Source organism: Athene noctua, chromosome 2 (assembly GCF_965140245.1).
Source record: "Athene noctua chromosome 2, bAthNoc1.hap1.1, whole genome shotgun sequence".
Lineage (NCBI taxonomy): Eukaryota > Metazoa > Chordata > Aves > Strigiformes > Strigidae > Athene > Athene noctua.
This window is the reverse complement of record NC_134038.1, coordinates 61327169-61348368: the sequence shown is the minus strand read 5'-3', so window position 1 is coordinate 61348368 and position 21200 is coordinate 61327169.

Here is a 21200-nt window from a genome sequence, read left to right as displayed (position 1 = left end):
GTTGCATATGCTATGGTATCTGTAGTTTAATTAAAGCTTTTAGTAGTAGCGGTGCTGTAGGCCTAGCAATGAAATACAATTCGGCTTTTGGGAAGCCTAGTTAAAATTTCTGTTTCTTCATGTCTACTTTAATAGTAATGAATGGCATCAGTATTTAAGTTGTTATGCAAAAAAAAAAAAAAAAAAAAAGAAAAAAGCACAACCAAATACCCGAAAACAATTTGATAGTCTTATTTCTGTAGCAATTCTAGATATTGTTTGAATGATTTAATCTTATAAAACTGTATTTGATACATAAATAAGCATGTTTACATTTAATGCTATGCCTTTTGGGGGCAAGTTGTTTGTTTTCTGGGGGAGGTTGTTTTGTTTTCCTTCCTGGACCATCTTTGGGAAAAAGTGTTTTCAGAGACTGGTAATTTTCATGGAGGAATAAGAAACTTTAATGTATTGGTCATAGCTAATACTTAGAATTCAATATGTTAATATATTTGGTTCTTGACTCAAGTGAAGGTTTCTTTTTTTCTTTTGTTCTTTCTCCTGTGAAGCTTTTAGAAGATTTTTAGTATTCAGGTACTACTAGTAATGAACAAATGTCCTTGTCAGTATTTTGAAGACACCCAAGGTACAAATCACCCCTCCAGTTCCTCTCCCTCTGTCCGTGATAGTGAAATAGTGGTTAATGCCTGCCATTCATCTCTCACAAGATTCATTACAAGGTATAAAACAACTTGACAGCTTAATAGATGTTTAAAAAAACATTAAGGTAAAGGTAAAATATCCTAAATATTTAAGACGGTTGCCTTGTTATGACTGATCAAAAAAAAAGATGCATCAACACTTCCTGACAGGGTTTACTTACTATTTCTTGTTCATATGCATTAAAATTTGATTGTAAACTCAGCTGTAAATTCAAATTCACCTCTAACGCCTCCTTCCACAAATTTTTCTCTCAGGAAACTTGGTTGCTTGACTGATTATACTTTGAATTACCTAGTTATTTTATGCCTTGAATTAGTTTATTTAATTTAGGTTAATTTCTCTTTTTTATTTTGTGTTATCACGTTAATTTCTTGCCCTTACTTTTCCCAGCTTCTGACTGTTATATTCACTTTATTGTGGTGCTCTCCAAACCTCAGAACGAATGCACAATACTGAATGTGCTACAAAGCCAATAAGCCCATTGATTGTACATGCTCAAATATAAAGAAAGGACTTACTGTTTATTGAAATAGGGTTGAAACAGGTGCAATAAATTTTAAATTGTAGACTGAAGTGTTGTAAATCAAGCAATAAACTAACAGATTATCTCTCTTTACTAGGTGAAGAAATATGAATATTGCCCAGTATAAGAAATATCTGGTTCTCTTAATAATGTTATTTTAGAAAAAAAAAAAAAACAAAAAAAAAACAACCAAAAACCCACAAAATAAATACGACGAAAACTGCCCCACCAAATAGTAAACTGAAATTTTTATCATAATGAAGTTACATAAATGTCAAAACAAGATTACTGCCAGATGGTGTGTCCTATGGTGCAATATAGTCAGTCATAGTTAAATAGGGAACAGAACAAAAGTGAAGCAGATGAAAGAATCAAACCACTGTCTGCTTTTCCAGATGGTATCTAGTGTCCTGACCTAATTTATAATTAGGAGGTGTTTCCCATAAATGTGTAAGAAATCTGCATTTGCTCATCTCTCTCTCTCTGACACATGCATACAAAAGCATGATGGAACTAGGAGTGTTTGTGTTGGTTTCTCACACAGACATTACAGCTGTTTCTGTGCTATGAGCAAAGACAGAAATTTAGAAAATTTCTGCATCTGTATTGCCTCTGAGCAATGTGAAAAATTTGTAAGAAGTGGATGAAGAGAAGAAGGATCCCTGTTTCACTTATTGTGGTGCCGGCAAGGACTGTCAGCTGAAAGTAGTGTGCTGCAGTGTTTTCCAGGCAGTAGTGTGGTTTGGTTTTGTTTTGGTTTTCTATACTTTTAAGTTGGGTTTTTTAAATTATAATTTCTGTCATACAAGTTAGAGATAAATGTTAATGGAATTCTCAAAATTAATTTCCTTAAGTAAGAATTAAAAATGTAGATAGAATACCGTTCTCACGTTCAAATTATTTATCATAGCATTAGCTGCTTTAGAGTTACGTTGCCTCTTAACATGCTTTTCAGAATACACCACACATTCTGTAAATTATTAATTCCTTAGTACAGGTGCACTTTCTGACAGGATTCATTTACAATCAGTGCTAAGCATTCACTCTGCAGTTATCCATCTTATTATCACAAGTTTAAAACTACTGATATTGTACTCAGAAAGGATTTGATCCATGTTTTTACTGCCTCCTTGGATAATATCTGAGACAACTTTTATGCTATAGGTATTTTTCATTTCTTTTTGTCACACACATCTCCCTTAATCTTCTTCAACTCAAATAGTAAATATCCTGCTCTGTGCTGAAGGTTTGCAGCTTAGAGCACAGCAGGGGCAGATTTCTCTCACTGCAGCCAAATTGGTGGTTTCAAGTCCGAGCTGAGTTTGGTAGAGTTTAGTGGCTAGAGTACCTGCTGAAGAGGCAGACGTGACAAGCATTCACTAAATTGGAAAACATACCTTGCTGTTTGTAAGGGAGTGGGGAAAGGCATAGTGGTATTATTACCCTCAAAGTTAAGAACTGGAAAGAGGAACATAGTCCTGGCAGCTCCCCTAGGCTTTCTTAAAGGGTCAGTGTGGCTCTTTGGAGGCAGAGATCTCAGCTGGAACCAATTTTTTGATACAAGTACATAAAACAGTTTTTCCCTTCTAATGCAGGTTGCTCCACATTTCCCTGTCCTCATCAACATTTCTAGAGAGCTGGAGGTGTTAGCAAAGTTACTGTTTCTGACCAAAGGTTTTGTATTCGCAAGCCTGAAATAAAAAGTTAAGAACATGTTTAGATAACATTATTTGACTTATGCTGGAATGGGTTTTTTCATCTGTAACCTACTACTTCTGAGCATGCTCGTCTCATGTTTCACAAGTCAGATGATCTCCTGGGTAACTTAAATGATAATAAAATCGTTAGGGTGTTACACTAAGGATGAAGTTGACCCAGCATTTCACCCAGCAGAGCACAGAGCAGCCTGTGCTCAAACTTCATTCTCTAATTGTGTTTTGCTTTCCTCGTATGTGCCTCACTCAGTAGGTGTTGTTTGCAAGCTAAAATGGTCTTGCAGCTTTGTGAATTTCATAATCCTTTCCATTTGCCCATCATAGACAAACATGCAGTCAAAACACTGTATGAACATTGAAAACAAAAAAGTTAATTTTCTTTGAATATTTTTCTAAAACCCACAAAACATATGGAAATACATGTATTTTATTTTAAGAGAACATGGTGTAGTTACTAAGTATTAGTCTAATGATTACATTTGAATCAATCGAAATGTGACAGTGCATTATAAGGCTAATCTAATTTTAACCCTGCTGTATGCTGGAGGTAATCAAGATATTGCTAACTATTGATTAATTCCCCAAATGTTTTTTAGAGGGGAAGGGCATTGGCTTTGTTTATGTTCTCTAAAAAATAATAAACATAAACATCAGGACAAAAACCCCACAACGTATAAGAGCTTAAAGCTTTCTTGGATTTTACATTCAATCCAACATAAAATGTGACACAATAGAGGTGTGTGCATATATATATTATTGTAATATTCTTTAATAAGGGTATTAATCCAGCCCTTCCAGCAGTTACACCTCCCTCCATCTCTGTTGGTAGGGCTCTGTCAGTGTAGATGTCAACACTGTGGAACGATGGTACTGCTGATGTGTGTGAAATGACACTTCTTTCATTAGTCCTGTATTATCAGTCTGCTTGTGGCTTCAGCTTACATTCAGTCCATCTCCTGAATGTAGTCTCTAAGTGGTGGCTTATGCCAGTCTGAAGGAAGTGGATCTGGAGTAAGTAATCTGATCAATGCATGTTCATGTGGTAGGACCTGTTCATATGTGTCTTTGTTTCTTCAGACATCATATACAGAATTAGCTTCAGCAGTCAACTGACTGACTGACAAGTGATTACCTAAAGGTATTATACACACAACTTCTGTGCAGCTGCACAGAGGCTCAGTCATGATCATTCATATTCTTCCACTTAAAGCTGTCAACTCAGTAAATACCTGGGAATGGATTGTCTTAACCATTTGATTTTTTATTTTTGTCTCTGTTCTTTGCATTTTGCCCCACTGGTGATTCAATAACCAAACCCTACTTAGGAGTGCTCTTCAACCTAGAATTGTAGTAGAGCAGGTCCTTCTGCATTTCTGCTAGCCTTTCAAATCACTGTTTCTATTTCACAATCTATATCAGGTGTTTCTCTTAGACATTTACAATTCTTTGTGCCTGAATGCAGTGTTTTTATAGCAATGTTATTGACCACTAACACCAGTACAATACTGTATTTAAATTACCTGTTTTCCTTAATCTTTGCATTATTTTTTCTTAGTTTTGTAAACTGAATGCAACATGTTTCCAGTCTTTTTTTGGTGACATTGAATGAACTTCAATTTCATTTCTGTCACACAGAGATATATTTGCAACATCTTTAATAATCTGTTTCTGCCTATTTACCAGCTGCTGCTTCATTTCGGGGAAAATTTCCGTGTTTCATTCCCTCATCTCTAAGAGTATTTCATTGTCACATTTCGCTCGAGAATTGCAACTTCATGTCAGCACATAGAATTGGCTTGTTAATGGTTTATACCAGGATTCTTTGAACGCAAATCTTCACAGTTCTTTTTAGGTCTCTCATCACGTTCTGTTCCTTAGCTCTGTTCTAGCCAGGTCAGACAGATTGTTAGCTGTATCCTGGCGGCTTGAATCACTTCGGATTTAGTTTAGTGATAAATTCAGTTATAGAGATGTGTGTTAGAAGGCATCCATTCTGCTTATTCTCCTAGTTTTTCATGTCAGCGACATGACCGACTTGGAACTAATGTGCTTTCTGTATGGAGTTCTGTCTCCAAAAATAAAAGTGTTTATCCTGAATGAGGAACTGTCATCATTTACCAGTGTCTATAAGACTTCATTAAACACTTACATACTCACCAATATGCAAAAAATAAGTAGTAAAATATCAGCTGTTTTATAGACAGAGTTTTATCTTTCTTCTTAGAAATGTAATATATTGTTCTTTAAAGTATGTACTATATTAATTCCATTTTCATATTAATATCTTCATCTTACCTCTTGCTGGCATGCTTCACCTAGTAGAAGAGTTATATTTATTCCTATCTAGTCAAGGACATATATTTTTATTACTCTGAGAGGAAGATATTTGATATGTTGGTGGAACAGGTGATATAAATTACTTTGGAAGTTTTCATGACTGGTGTTCCTGACATCTTTTTTTGACTCCTTCCTTTCCCCAATATTTGAAGCCACTGAAGGCTAAGAAGGTGCACAGAAAACAATTTTTATATACCATTGTATCATTCAAATTTAAATATATTATTTATCCAACACTGAGTGTTAGATATATAAATGGGATTTGAGTAATGCAGATCACTGTGAAACTTCTTACAGTATCATATAATGAGGGAGTGTTACTTCTTAATCAAGTTCCTTGATTGTGGAGTTCATAGTATTCAAGTAAATAATTTGTCTAGTCAAACTTAATCAACTGATAACATATTTAAAGATACTGTCTCAACAGATGATTCTGTTTATATGTTCTATAGCATTTGGTCAATGGCTAGACACTTATATGAAGTATGAACTTTTATGAATTCTACTTGAGTTAGTTTACTCAGTTAAGTAACCAAAATATACACAATATTATTACATAAAATATAAATTGTTTATATAAAGTGCTGGTTTATTATAACATAACACATAGTTCTGTGGTTAAAATACTCAGTGAACATAATGTCTCTTGGAAGGTTGTCTACAGTCACTGATATTTTTAAGTCATCTGAAACTTTGAAAACTATATGAAAATAAAGCCTTGCTTTAAAGTGTGACCTAGATTTATGTTTGAATAAAGAAACTGAACACCTTGTTTATTCAGTATTTCCAAGGGTTTGCTTTTACTTTGTGTGTTGTTTTTTTTTTTTTTTTTTTAAAATTATTCCATCCAACTTAGATGATGCTGAAATATATGCAGTTTTTATGATAATTTAAAGGGAGTAATGACTTGCTGATATCAATCTGTTCTTAAGTTACTTTCCATTTAGTATTACATTTAGTAACGTAGCATACAGAACTGAAGAGCAAAGGAACATTTGGCTAACAGCATACATGGTTATTTGTGTAATGATTGGCATTTGTGCTAGTGTCTCTGATTGTAAATGGATCAAAGACTTCAATCAAAGTAGAGAGCAAAGCCTAACACTCCCAAGATTTATATGAATGAAATAGAGATTGATGGGAACTGGAAAAAGTGAGCATTAGAATGGCTGGTTTTATGCTGCAGTGCAAAATGTGACTTTTTCTTTCATACTCATCACATATTTGACCCCTTTTTCTATTTTGAATATTTTATGTCATAGTTTTCAGAATAGCAAACTCTTAGTCCTTAACTTGAATAGGAATGTTTTGTCTTACGGTAGCATAAATGGGAAGCATAACATAAAACTCAAGCTTTCCTTTCTGCTTTTAAAATAGGGAAGCCTAACCTAATTTCTTGTATTGCTTACATTTCCATCTTTGAGTGAAGTTTAAAAGGAATTTTAGCATTTCTTTTATCAAAACAAATTAGTTTATGCCCTTCTAGATTTGACATGTCTTCATTCAGTTCAGGATTGATGCTCCAAAATGCTTTAAGTAAAACCATTAGTATACTCATTATTAAGGCTATGCTCACATCTGGCACAGGTTGTGCAGTACCTACTGATGGCATAAAAATGTATGAGTTCTTGGGAAAAAGATTTGCCTTCAGAAAGTAGAGTATCTCAGGACTAATTTTTTTTGCTTTCTTTGTGTATATATTTTGTGGATCAGAATACATTAACCTTTCTCTCCAACACATTGTATTTCTGTGCTTGATTTTAAAGCAAAATGAGGAGCAGGAAATGGACCTCAAGAAAAATACCATGGCAGAGAAGTTACTCTATTAATAGGTTTCTCGGAAAGCTAATAATGGTAGCTTAGGTACCCTCTTGATGTAAAAACTCAGATCTCCAAATTAGAAGTGTTGGGGGGGGGTGGGGTTAATTTTAGTTTTAAGCCTGTTTAAATCCATTTTATGTATGTGTCGTAAGAAGTCAAGAGGCATTGTACTATCATCTTTCATCTTAAAAGTAAATCTTAGCTTCCATGTTTTATTTTTCTTTTCTCTATTTGAGTGAAAGTTCAGTCCTAAAAATACTGGATTGGAAAGGATTTCCCTTGTGCTGAGGTCTAGCCATGGGCTGTTGTGAGAATGACCTTATGTAATGCACAGCATCACTTTATCAAGTTCTATTTAAAAGTACAGGTTTTTATTCTACTTTTACTATCTCTGCTGTCTTTTGTAAGCCTGTAAGAGGTCTGTTGTCAGCTTAAGTTTGTTTGTGGTCAACCTAAACACATTTGTTTCTGTGGCAGTATTGTTTAGTTAAACAGTTTATCTCCCCTGCAGCCCATGTGTGTTCTCAGCTGACAGACTTATAAAACAGTAATCATATCCCTCCTCATTCATCTTTTTTCTGGAATAAGCAAGAACTTTTAGTGCATTGAGAAAGTAGGTTCCTGATCCTCCTTATCGTTAGCTCTTCACTCAAAAATACTTATATCACCATATTGAAAGGCTCTTTATTGTACAGGTGATAGAACAATAACATTGCACAGGATGGTGGCCTGTGAAAGTGAAAAGTGCATTTCCATTATGCATAGATTTTCATCTGGGTGCTTGGGAAGAGAAGGACACCTGCCCATTTGTTTGCATTTCCCACTCTCACTTTTTCTATTGCTTTTCTACCTGTTTAAACCAGAGATCAAACTGACCCTCTGAATAGCCTCATGGCACAATCCTTCACCACCCAAACCCCCAAAACCCACTTTTTCCCTGTTTTAAGAAACATGATCACTGGTGGAGCACTGGACAACACTCACAAGATGTACCCTTTCCCTTCTTCTAAGGCATACTGAAAGCTATTAATGGTATATGTTGTTGCCCAAAATCATACTGTCAAAATATTGTATTATTTTGATTTATCCTAAAAAAAGTATGGATTGAGAACAGTTAGTAAGAAGATACTTCTTTTGTTTGTTTTTTTTTCCCCCCTAGTTTCTAAAGACGGAAGGCTAAACTAGTTGTCTATTATAATATTTTATGTAAGCTTTTATTTTGAAAAGAATCTTTCTAGTTTTCACAACAACCCACGAAGCTTCATCTCTGGTGAAAAAAGGAATTAGATATATCAAAGGAACCTAAAGGCAAATTTTTAGTTTTAGTACATTATCTTATTGGGTTATAAATAAGACGTCCTTCTAGATAAGTATCACTAGCATGTGTCTTGTGAGACTTTTTTTAATGGTCCCTGCTGGTTTATAATTTATACAGTCAGAAGTTAATGTAAGAAAGTGCCATAATAGCACATTTTAACAAGGAAAGGAGGAAGTTGAGCTGCAAAATATGCATAATAAAGATATTTTTTTTCTAACTGCCACAAAATTTATATTCATGACTAAATTAGTTTCTAATAAATTATGCATAGCCTTTATGAAATTGGTGAAAGCATGAACCATACTGCTATAGATGTTACCCAGACCAACTGCTTTGCAAGTTTCCACAAACCACAATATGTTTGTTTCCTCTGATTCAGTTAATACAAGCATTTATTTGTATTCTAAAATGTTTTCTTTCTCAATTTTATCTTAATATTTTTAAAAGCTTAATTCAAATGCTTTACTTTTGGGGGTTTCTAATGTATTTATTTGAAAATAAGCCTTTCAAATATTCAAGTTGCAAGATTGTCTTTAACACATTTTACAAATTAGGTTAGTCACCCATTTTTAAAAAATAAACTAGGTTATATCATGCTTAATAACAAAAGGTGAGGGGAGTGAGAAGGTCAACATCCCTGTATCCTTTTCCAATACTAGTGTTTGATCCATTTTTATTTATTTAAAGGTTAAATTTCTTTCTCTTTAAAATTGTGTAAGTATTTCTTCATTAGTTAGCATTTTGCCGGTTATTAAGACTAGCATAAAGGACATAGGCAGCATAAAGATGAACCAATAACCAAGTTGTGTTTGATACAAAAGGGTCAGTACATGGGTGAGCGCTGGGAGTACAAACAAGTCAAGTTATACACAATCAACATCAACCCCAATAACCCCAACACCGCACAACCAACAATGGGTGGAATAAATGGTGAAATGCAGTCTGCCATAGGAGGAATGGGAGACAACCAAGTCAACAAACCAAATACATAAGACCAAGGAAGCCACATACTGAATCTCTATACAGCCCACGTTTACAAAAGCCAGACCTGACTGGAGCCCAGTCCCAGGGAGGCAGGAGGTCCTTCCCCAACAGGAAACTCTGCAAAGTGCATCCACCCCACACACAGACACTGCCCCTGCCTGCAAGTGGTCCCAGCTTTTATCCCTAAGTGGGACACCTGACCTTTGTTTACTCAGTGCAGACACCTGGGGCTCATTTACCCAATGGCTCTCCCTGCAAGGCCCCTGCACCCTGGAGGGAAGCCTAAAGGTAAACTCACCCCCCCTTTGTGAAGGGCTGTGGGAGTCACTCATATGTCAACCTTAATTTGGGGCTTTGGGTTGAAACCCCAGCATTTCAGTTAGAAACTGATGTCTATCCTCTAGATGACTAAATTAAGACCTATCTATCCCCTCTAATTATCTCAATGGCATTCAGAAACCCAGTAACACTCTGCACCAATACCCCCTGAATGGTCCAAAAGTTTTATGGGGAAGTAGCCGTGGCTTTACCCATTAATGGCTTTTCACCTTTACAACATGAACGCTTCTTGAGTAATGAGAATGGCTCCAAGTACTATATTTTATTTATTTTTTTCAAGAAGCCTTTCTTATAGTTTTATCATTCTAGCAAGATATTATTTTCTGTTATCTTCTTTTCCTTTTCAAAAAATCTTCTTGTATAACTTTCATAAGTAGAGAAATAATGTATTCTCGACTGTGATAATTCAACTTTGAATAACATGTCTCATACAAAAGTAAAAGTTACTGTTAAGAGGTTTGGCGGTGGGTTTTTTGTTTCTTCTTCATGTTGCAACTGACAATAATACTGAATTTCAAAAGTGGTTCTTTCATAAGTCACTTCACTGGTTAAATCTGCCAGGATAGAAGCTTTCTATCCTGAATTCAGTCTTGGTTTATGAAACTGAAGATAGAGAATTCTCTCAACAAAACAGCTCATGCTGGCTTGTGGAGATGACACTGATGCATACAGAACATATGCACAGAAGGGTAGAAACTTATTTTAATAATGACACCAGGCAGTGTCCTCTGTTCTGAATTTCTGCTTATTTGTGTTATTATTAGCTAGTACTGAACTGATATTCCTGATATAGTGATGTTGTTCCTAACATTGTAACTTCATTATCATTTAAAAGATACATGAAACAGATGTTTACAATAAGATACATGTTGTTTGTCACCAGGGGAAAAAAAAAAAGCATTTTTTTTTAATTTTTAAAAAATAATGTTTATTTAATGTCAGAAAAGCTCTAATTTAGATATTGAAGTCAGGGGGTTTGGCTCTTTCACTATTAAATAATGAGAATTCTGTACTAATATTGTGTATTAAAAAAGAAGTCTGAGAATTATATGGATAAAATTAGTCTACTAAAAATTTTATATTTAATTAACTACCTTTTGCTGTTGATATATATAATGCTGTACTTTCATTTAAAATACAAATAAATACTGGTTATGCAAGTAAACATAAAAATGAGAGATGTACTAAACAATGTTTGGCTAAAAATTGCTATGAAAAATCAAAGGGACTTGGGGAGGGGAAGAAAAGACTTATCAGTCAGTATTTTCAGGGAATATTTGACCAATATTTTACAGTAAGAAAAATGTCTGTAATGGGGAGAGCACAGCTAACTTCTGTCAATCTGATGGGACTGTAGAATATGTACTCTAAATTTTCAGCGGTTTTTCAGAAAGGCTTTAGAACAAAACATTATGCAGCACATAACTGTGTGTTTGTTTTAATGTGGTGAATCTTTGACACTTTTAGTGGTAATGTTGGTAGCTCAAAATAGCCATACTGCCTACTCTAACAGCGGTTCCAGTGTATTATAGAACATTTTTCATATAGTAAACAGAAACAGGGTTTCTCCCTGAAAAGAACCAAGTGTTGTGACTTGTGTGGTTTTTTTTCTGGTGTGATTTTTTAAAAAATATATATATTTCATATATAAAGATTAAAAAATTATATATTATATATTATTTCCATCTTTTACTCTTCTACTGCTTTCAGAGAACCTTCATTTACTATTTGTAAATGGGATCTTAAAGTATGAAAGCAAAAGTCTTAGACTATAAAGGTCAAAAATTTTATTCTATGTATCTTAATGTTTTGGTGAAAAGAAAAAAAAAAATAGCCTCAGAGCAGTCCTTCTGGTGTCTGGGCATAATTGATAAAGATTATCTATTTCTACTGAAAGAGGGTTCACATTAGAATTTATGAATTTTCAGTTTCTGAAATTTGTGTGATACTGACTAGTAGGAAAATGATATATAGCAAGTTATCTATAAGAATGAGTGTGTTAGATAAAGGAAACATAAACCCTTTAGAATAATGAATGTGGTCATGTCCGAGTTCAGGGAGTATGTGGTGTTGGAGGCATGGGAAAAAGTACATAACACAGCTTCATCTTGCAAATCAACATGCTGCATCAATTCTAAATCAGCAGGCTAGTGTGGTGAATATGTAGATTAGACCAAAAGGGAAAGCTATGAAGCAGGGGGGAGGTTAATTTTCCTCCTTATTTGTATTCTTCTCTAATAACTATGGTTTAACAAATAAGAGTGATTCCTGTGTGTTGCGTTGTTCATGGGAGGGTTTTTTGTTTGCTAGTGTCACCTTTTTTTTTTTTTTAAATTCTTGATGCAGGGATTTTTCTGGTGCATGGATTCAAAATTACAGGAAAAGCTAGTCAGGACACAGTCTCTTATTAGAGTAGTGCACAACCTCAGGTGAACAGAAATACAGAACTAAAACAAATGTAATATGTATAGGCAAGATGAATGCAAAGATGAGAACATCAGTATTCGTACAACAGCTATCTACCTTCATAATTGGACTTCATTGTTTGTTTATGTGTTGTTACCTGCTATGTGCTAGTTTTTTCCTTTACCTGTCATAAGCAAGAAGGTAGAAGTGTTTGTTTAGTGCATGAATCTCTCTGACCACTCAGAATCGATGTAATGTAGCATGGCAAATACTATCTACATCTAACAAGAGTTTAGTGTTACAGGCAGAATAAGGATGAGCATGTTTCAATACTTAATCAAGCCAGTGATTGGAGGTGTCTGTATTGAGACATTGCTTCAGATACAGACGATACTGGCTACTGTGTTGACACACAACTATTGCTCATCTCATACTTTCCCTGTTGTATGCCTTAATGAATGATGAAATATGCTTTCTCATAAGTGAAGTGATAATTCTTTTCCTTGTCAGGAGATTAGTTCTAATGTGGATCTGTTATTTCTCTTTTCCTAAATTTTCTCCTCTTAAAGAGAGGTTATTTTAGTTTCTGGGAAATAGGGTCAAATCTAATTCTGTCATGAGCATCCTAGGAATGGAATGTTGAAATATTACATAATTTTTAAAAATTTTAAAAAGTATTTAAGCATTTAAGACGAACTGAACACCTGATTGAGGCCTGGTTAAGGAAAAATGCCTTCAGGACCGAAGTAAGTAAGTACTTACTGTTTGACTAAGTCTGCACATTTCTTTCTCAGTTCCTCAGATCTCACCTGTGAAATTAATATAACAGCATTTCCAAGGCATTAGGAGGAAAAAGGTAAATGAAGATGAAGATGCAATTCCATATGTAAGGAATTTATTTTTTTTTTTTCCTGAAAAGCCTTTTGTTATTCCATTCTGCACTGGCCCTGAGAATTATCTGAATTAATGCAAAGTACGCTCTTTATGTAGACTGAAGCATCTGTAACAAGCCTTCCAGCTATATTAAAGCTTGTATTCCATTTGCTTAAAATGATTTAATGCAATACAAGAATTGCTGTCATGCAGGAGGTGTAGACTGGTGCTTCTATACACACAACTGGGTATGCCCAACAAAATGTGGCTTTAGGTTGTTGTTATTCGATCTTTAGGTTGTTGTTATTCAATCGTCTGGACTTCCACTAACAAAAGTAAATTAAGATGAGGATAAAAATGAATGCTTCCCAGCTGAATCTAGTCTACCTTTATTTATACTGTTTGGATTAAAAGTAACTTCACTAAAGAGTAAAATTAAACCCACATGGACTCATGTCAACAAGCTCAGGATAATCAGCTAAATATGTATGTCTGAGTGGAAAGCTCAGTATGCTTACAAATGAAGAGCAGCCTGATAAAGGAAAGGGAATGTAGGGCAGAGTCTCTTTCTTCAAAATTGTTTCTTTCTTCCTACTGATTCTAATAATTATTTGGTTATAGCTGGTGAAAAGCACAGTTTTCAAAAAGTTAAGGTGACTTGCTGGGTGGGTTTTTTTGTTCTTTGTTTTTTAATAATTTTCTTTTTGAGGGGGGTGGGTTTTTTTGCTAGCTGTGATTCTTCACACACTGAAGATTGCCTTGTAGTTTTTCTGTCACAACAAGACTAGTCTCTAAGTTGACCTTCTCCTGCATATACTGAGGAGTGAACATAAATTTTATGACAGAAATCTTCCAGTGACCCATTATGATACACCTGGTAGATTAATGTAGTTAAATTGAAGCCTATCACTTAAAACTCAGTCTTACCTGTCTTTAGTCACCTATTTATCTGGATCAATCTTGTTTGGGGCTTATAAAGTTATATCTTTTAAAGCTGTTGATTGCCAAGTAACCAAAAATATACATGGGAAGAAAATAGTATCTAGGATTAAATATATTTACATGTGATTGTTACTGATTAACAATTATTAGTGTCTTTTCAATATACTAGTTACAGAATATTTAAAATTAAGTTACTGGTTACTGTTTATGGTAATATAACAATATTTGCCAAGTAGTGAGACATACCACAAGAAGGAAACTGACTTTTTAAAAAAACTAAAAAATTGAACTTGTAGCATAAGTTATAAATTGTATTAACTTTATTAGTTGAACTAATAAACAGTGGAAATGAACTCAAGATCCCCAAAGGATGGCCAATTAGGTGCATTGTTTAAAAATAATGAACAAAGGAATAATGCACCACCAAAACAACAATTTACTGGGAAATACTTTAGCAGAAAAAATATAATTAAAACAAGGCTTGATTTGCTGTCTTTAAAGATTTAAGATAATGGAAATGAGCACTTTCAATAAATAATGAGAATCAGCAGCATGGTATTAAATTGCTTAAGACATTACAAGTATCTCATAGTAATAAGAATTTTTTTGTTATGCTAGTTGATCTTTAACATGTTACAGTGGCAATAGTAAAAAAATATAAATACTGTGAATGTGACTAATATAATATTTAAATTCAATTTCATGATAATTCTCTCAAATGGGAAAAAGTTTTTATTCAAATTTTTTTTATATACTTTTAAAATTTCAAGAAAACAGTATCTGAGTACTTGTCATGTGCAGTTACAATTGATTGTGCAATTATACAATGCTTAGACTTTTAAATAAAAACATAAAGGACTTCTTTATAAAAAGAAAAATAATACAAAGTATCAGTCAATGAAGGGTAAGAAAATATTTTTGTTGTGTATAAAACGTGTTTTGAAACAACCTAGCGATCAATATTAAAAAATGAGTAATTTGCATGAGTTTGTCTAAGAAACTCTCAGAGAAGACTTCCAGTGACAGAACATTGAAAAGATTTAAATCACAGAAGAAACTATAAATCAAAAGTACATTAAGAGACATGCTGTTACTATATAAGAGAGAGATTAAATGTTGACACTACCAAACTTTAATTAAAGGTATTGATTCAGGGTTGGGGTTTTTTTGTTAAATTTGGAATTGAATAAAAAAAAATGGTATTGCAAACAATCTAGTTTCTATCACACCCATGCAGAGTGAAATAAATTATCAGGACTAATATAGTTTCTAAGTTTCAGAAACCATTTACCACTGCTCCTACAAGAAATTATTTTCTTTCTTCAAAAGCATGGTTCACTCTTTTATGAAGACCTGATAAATCATAAAGAAGATAAAAACTTGAGTTTATAATGTTCAAAGTCTGTATATATTCAGTATAATGTCTGAAAGTCTCTTAGATTTTCCTTTCATTCATTAAATATATGTATAACTCAAAAGTGTTTTTTAATGTAGTAACTTGATCATTTCTAAATTAGAAATCAAAATAACATATTTGGATTAAATTAACCCTTGGATACCACAGTATAAAGGGTCTAGCATAATCCACAGGAGGAATTACATTTTTTGGTATAAACTGAAAATTTGTTTGACTCAAAAGTTTATGGTCAAGTTCAGTATGTAGTTGGCAAGATGGAGAAATGCACTCCACTAGACTGGAGACTCAGATAGAATGTGTTTGTCTCTTCAAGTTTCACCTGTTTTTTGTGTAGTATTTGTAATGCTCTATCACAGAATGCAAGTTCCTTTGGGATTTGCTGTAAATTATGGATGCCTGTATACAGATTGATAGTGTGCTTTTACAAAGCAGAATGGAAGTGATTGTGACAAAACCGCTTCTTTTATCCATTGTGAATAAAATCCTGGGGCACTGTCTCATTTTTCTCATCTGATTTTATTTTTTCACTGCTGTGTAGAAGAAAGATAGGCACTTTTCTTTCTGGATTTCTTTCTTAAGTGCTTCAGTATAGGATAACAAAGGAACTTCAGGTAATGAAATAACTTCATGTAAACTCCACGACTTAATTATTTGGAGATTGTGCCCAGACAGGTAGACTGCTGTATATTGTGATGGTGGAAAATATTAATTTTCCATGTAAAGAGTGAGTTGCCAGTACACTGCATGAGTGTTATGAAAACTTCTTGCTGAGAACTTAATTGCAAGCCTATGAAACAGAATGAGAATGGCAACCTTATCTGAAACTCTTGAAGGACCTTCTTATAACAACATGATTACTAAAGACAGATATATAACTAGGAGCAGAAAAAAAACCCCAGTATTATTGTAATAAAGAGTAAAAATATTATTACTCAGTAAATTACAATGCTATGGTGCATGTATCTTCTAGTGATGTTATATTTTTGTTATCATTCTCAGTACAATCAACTAAGGAAGTATATTTTCATTTGTAATCTGTCATAGGTTGAGCCCAGACAGAAGATAAGGTCCCTGCCCCCGGCCCAGCTGTGCACACTGTTCCCCCAGAAGTGGGATGGAGGAGAGGATAGGAAGAGCAAAAGCAAGAAGATTTACATGTCAACGTAAGGACAATTTAATAATAGAAGGAATGAGAAAAAAAAAAAAAAAAAAACAAAACCAAAAAAACCTGATGTAAAGACAATCCCTCACCATCCCCCACAGCACATCAATGACCAGCCACTTTGGAAGACAACCCCTGCTCCTTTTTTTTTTTTTTTTTTTAATTGCTGAGAATTATGTTATATGGTGTGGAATATCCTTTTGGCCTATTCAGGTCAGCTGTCTTGTCTGTTTTCCCTCCCAACTTCTGGCCTACCTGAAGCCTACTTTCTGGGAAGGAGGAAATAGCAAGAAAGGCTTGATGCTGTGCAAGCACTGCTCAACAGTGTGTTATCAATGCTGTTTTAACCATAAATGAAACACACATCACCACATGGGTTGCCATGAAGAAAGTTAATGCCATCCCAGTCACACACAGCACATAGCTTAAGAACCTAAATATTTAAATGCTGTTGATGAAAGGGTCCTATTCAGTCACCATTGTTTTGGATGATAAACAACATGTTTCCAAATAATAAAAAATAACTTTTGGTAATTATAAAAAATCAGAACATTGAGAACAATATTACAGTTGATTTGGTTTCAAAATGTTGAGAAACAAAGAAAGAGGAAGAAGGCAATTGTCTTGGTTGAAGGTGGTAGGCTGATAATTCTGGTTACAGAAATTGCAGTTTATGACATCAAAATCTTAATTTAAAATTTCCTCACCTGAACTCATCCCTAAGCTTGCAGGACGATGGTCTCTAGGGATGTTACTTTTTTTTTCTAAGGAAAATTTAGATTTGCTTTGGGAAGGTGAGAATTTGTGTATTGGATTCTAAAGGAAATGTAAAACTCCCCGGAGCTGGGGACAAAAGTGGTTTCTGATTTCAAGGAAATAATTATGCCAAGTCCTGTAATGAAGAGTGATAAGCAATATGAGTATTGTTTTAGGAACATTTTTTCCTAAATACACTTTTTGTAAATTAGTCATACTTTGGTTTCAGGAAGCTGTCCCTGGTTACCTGTCATTTCCAAGGAAGGATGTCTTTTCAGCACCTCCTGAGCTAGTGGTGGTTCTCACATACAGACGGAAGAAGGGCTTAATTGTGGGAGTGAGTCTCACAAGATTTAAGTTGAAACTCCATGACAATACTTCAAGACAGAAGAGACTGTCTGAAGGGACTGAAAATACTAATTTACGATACCTGTCTGATCTTTCACTAGATAATTTTGAATTTATCATGTCATGAATCTAACATATCTTTACCTCTGAAAACGATATATTCAGCTGCTGGTATTTTTAAACCACTTCAGTTGAAACAGATATACTTGAATAACTTTCAGCAGTGGTTTAAGCTCAGTTTGTCCTAAAGTAGCTTCTACAGAATTGTGCCCGGTTTGGTTTCTGATGGGTTTACCATAGGACTTCCAGGTTAGTTGCCTTTCTCCTGTCCTCATTACCTAGATTAGGAAAGAAGGATACTGTTTCTGTGATACCAGTTGGGAATGAATTCACTGGTGACTGTTTCGGAAAGCACTTGAGCTTGCAGTTAATTTGCTGAGCTGTCATCTCCTTTTCTGTCTTTGCTTTGTATTTCTTAAAAGATGGGTGTTTGAAATGTAACTTGGTTTAGACCATTTAAAAAGGACTTATTTCTCCAATATATATTTTCACATATTGATGTAGCTTTTGCTTTTTTCCACCCTCATATTTTCATTCAGACATTTTTTTAAGTGTTCGGAAATGTCATTTGTCTTTGTTTGTGCTCATTTTGTTTAATTATTTAAAAGCTAAATTTTAATCCAAGTGTTAGAAGCCTACGGAGGTTGGATTTGCAGCTAATAGCATGTTTTGTGTTAATGGGGTAGCAATAGAGAATCAGTTTTCAGTTTCACTTAAATATTCTATTCTTGTTTGCACCCTGTGTCTCCTTTTGAGATAGCCATAATTTAAATAATTGATTCAATGAAAAAAAATCCAGCAGTGTAAAGCTTAACAGTCTATTCCAAAAAGGTCAGATACCAATTACTGTAATTTTGCATAAAATGAAATAAGAAAGCCTGCCCCTTTCACTCCCAGAGAAAAATGTTAGGATAGTCTGTATTTTCATGGGGCTTTTTCAGTCAATAACTGTTTCAGTGAATGATTGCAACACCTAAATTGAAAAACATTGTTCTCGCTCCTGCAATTATACTAATAAAACCTCCTTGATCTGGCTAGGAGGGAAAGGGTAGAAGAAGGGATGGTCAGTACAATAGAGGGAAAAAGAGAAGGAATGGTTTATTTAGCTTACCCCTAAGAAAGATTGGGGTTTTTGTTGTCAATAGTACTAGTGACTTTTTTGTAAAACATTGTATTATAGCTGGGTTGTGCCTTTTTTTAGTTCTTTTCTATTATTTGCATTTGTGATTTCACTTTTTCAAAATGTTTTTATATGTTTGACAAGCAGTGTCTACCTATCTCTAGTGCCTGAAACATAAACAGCAGATATATTTCATAAATTTAATTTTAATCCTTCATGCCATTCAAGTCCAACTACACGTGACAAGGCAGTGCCATCTGGAGATACTAGAGCAACTCTGAGCCAAGTCATTTCAGTATCAGAAGTGATCTAGTCATGCTGGGTTCGTTAGCCTGCTGAGTAGTTAAGGATGTTATTCAGGTTAAACACCGTGGCAGTATAGCTACACTACTTCTTGTACGCAGAGCATTTTCAGCATCTCTGTGCAGTGCAGGTTTATGGTACTGAACGTGTTCTCTGCTGATCCCTTGGGTGAGGATAGCCTACATCAACTCATTTATATCATAAAGTCTGACCTCTGTTAATGTTCTTACCTTGTCCAGGAATCCTACTAAGAAGCTGAATTTGGTCATCTTTCAGTTTGGTTCATTCAGAGCACCTGGAATTTTTCTGATTCCTGCAGGCCTCCGGCACAAGAAGTTTATCTGTAGCCTTCCCACTGTTCCTTCTTGCTGATTCCCAACTCCTCTGCTTCCACTGTCTTTATAGGAACCTGAACAAAAAATTGGGTAATTGACACACAGGTTTATTTGCTTTGCAATGAAGAAACTTTGGTAGACAGATTTATTAGACAGCTACATAAAATACAGCTGAAGGAAGATGCCATCTGTGATTTTGGATTAGCTGAAGGTAATCTAAATATCTGAATAGAGTCCTCCTCTTTGCCCAACCTGTTCTTGCCTTTGAGTGCTGTTTTTCACATTGGTCCTTTTGATTGTCCTACATGTATTTGTTGCGGAGAGCTACCAGGTCTTGTGACACTAGCATGCAAAAGTGGTGAGAATATTTTATGGGCTGTTTCTTTTCAACTGTAGATTGCATAACAAATGCATGTGTGCTTAAACAAAAGCCCTCTGTAAGGCCAAAAAATTCCTAGCTAGTATGTTGCAGAACAGTTTGCTCAGATGCACTGCAGTATGACAATTCATGCACTGCCTTATGAAAATAGTAAAAACCTTTTTCTTTCCCTACCCTTCAAAATATGTGATTCTTCATCCCTTTCTCTCTCTGGAGCCTTTTTTAAAGAGCCACTCTCATAAAATCATAGATTATCTAAAGTTGGGAGGGAACCATAAGAATCATCAAGTCCAACTTCCTGCTCCTTGCAGGACTGACTAAAAGTAAATCATATGACTAAGAACATTATCCAGAAACTCTTCTAACTCTGACAGGCTTGGTGGTATGACCACTTCCCTGGGAAGCCTGTTCCAGTGATGAGAACCTTCTCAGTGAAGAACCTCATCCTAATAACCAGTCTTAACTTCCCCTGACACAGCTTCATTCAATTTCCTTGTGTGCTGTCAATCTTACTGTGATGGAATTTGATCCTAAACAAAATGGTGATGAGTTTTTGGGGTTTGTTTAACACTTGGTGTTATGAATTTTCTTCAACACAGTATGTCATGTTTTGAAGACCACCTCTTAAATGAAATTACTTTGATCTCAAATGATCTTCTGAAAGTTATCTGGAACCATCTGGTAAGTTGTGTGTCATCTAATTATGTTATAAGGGCTTTTTTTTTTTTTTTTTTCTGATCTGATTGTTGTTTCCTTTAGGTGCTTATCTCCATTTTAATTTTGCTCTTTGGCTTTTCCTTCTCACTTTAGTGGCATGCAGATCAGGAAGAGAAATAAGGAGAAAGCTGCTGATTAAACAGCTGTAGTGTAGCTCATTGAATGAATAGATTCTTATGGGTCCATCAATGAAACTTCTAATTTACACATAATTTCTATTTTAGATTAAAAGCTTTCTGCGGTCTATTCAGCCAACTATTTCTAGTCATTTTAAATAACATAATTTTTTCACTCTTTTCATTACTCCTTTTCTGTTGAACTGATATATTTCTTCTGTACTAAGTAGTTAAAGCATTACTTTTCCTTTTGCATTATTTCTGGATAGCTAACATCTTTGCTTAAAAAAAAAAAAAAAAATCGATTGTCTGATAATATCTATTATTAGTGATCCACTGATGTCCGGAAGTATTTTGGAAATCAGTGAGGCACTACTCATTTACACGAGCTGTGCCTCATTAAACTTGTTTAACATGGACTTCACATTCACTACTTTATTTGTGAAATCACATCAGTGTCAATGGTGGCAGAGTATGAAAAATGGTTTTGGTTAATAATTTTCAGACTGGGAAAAAATTGTAATTTT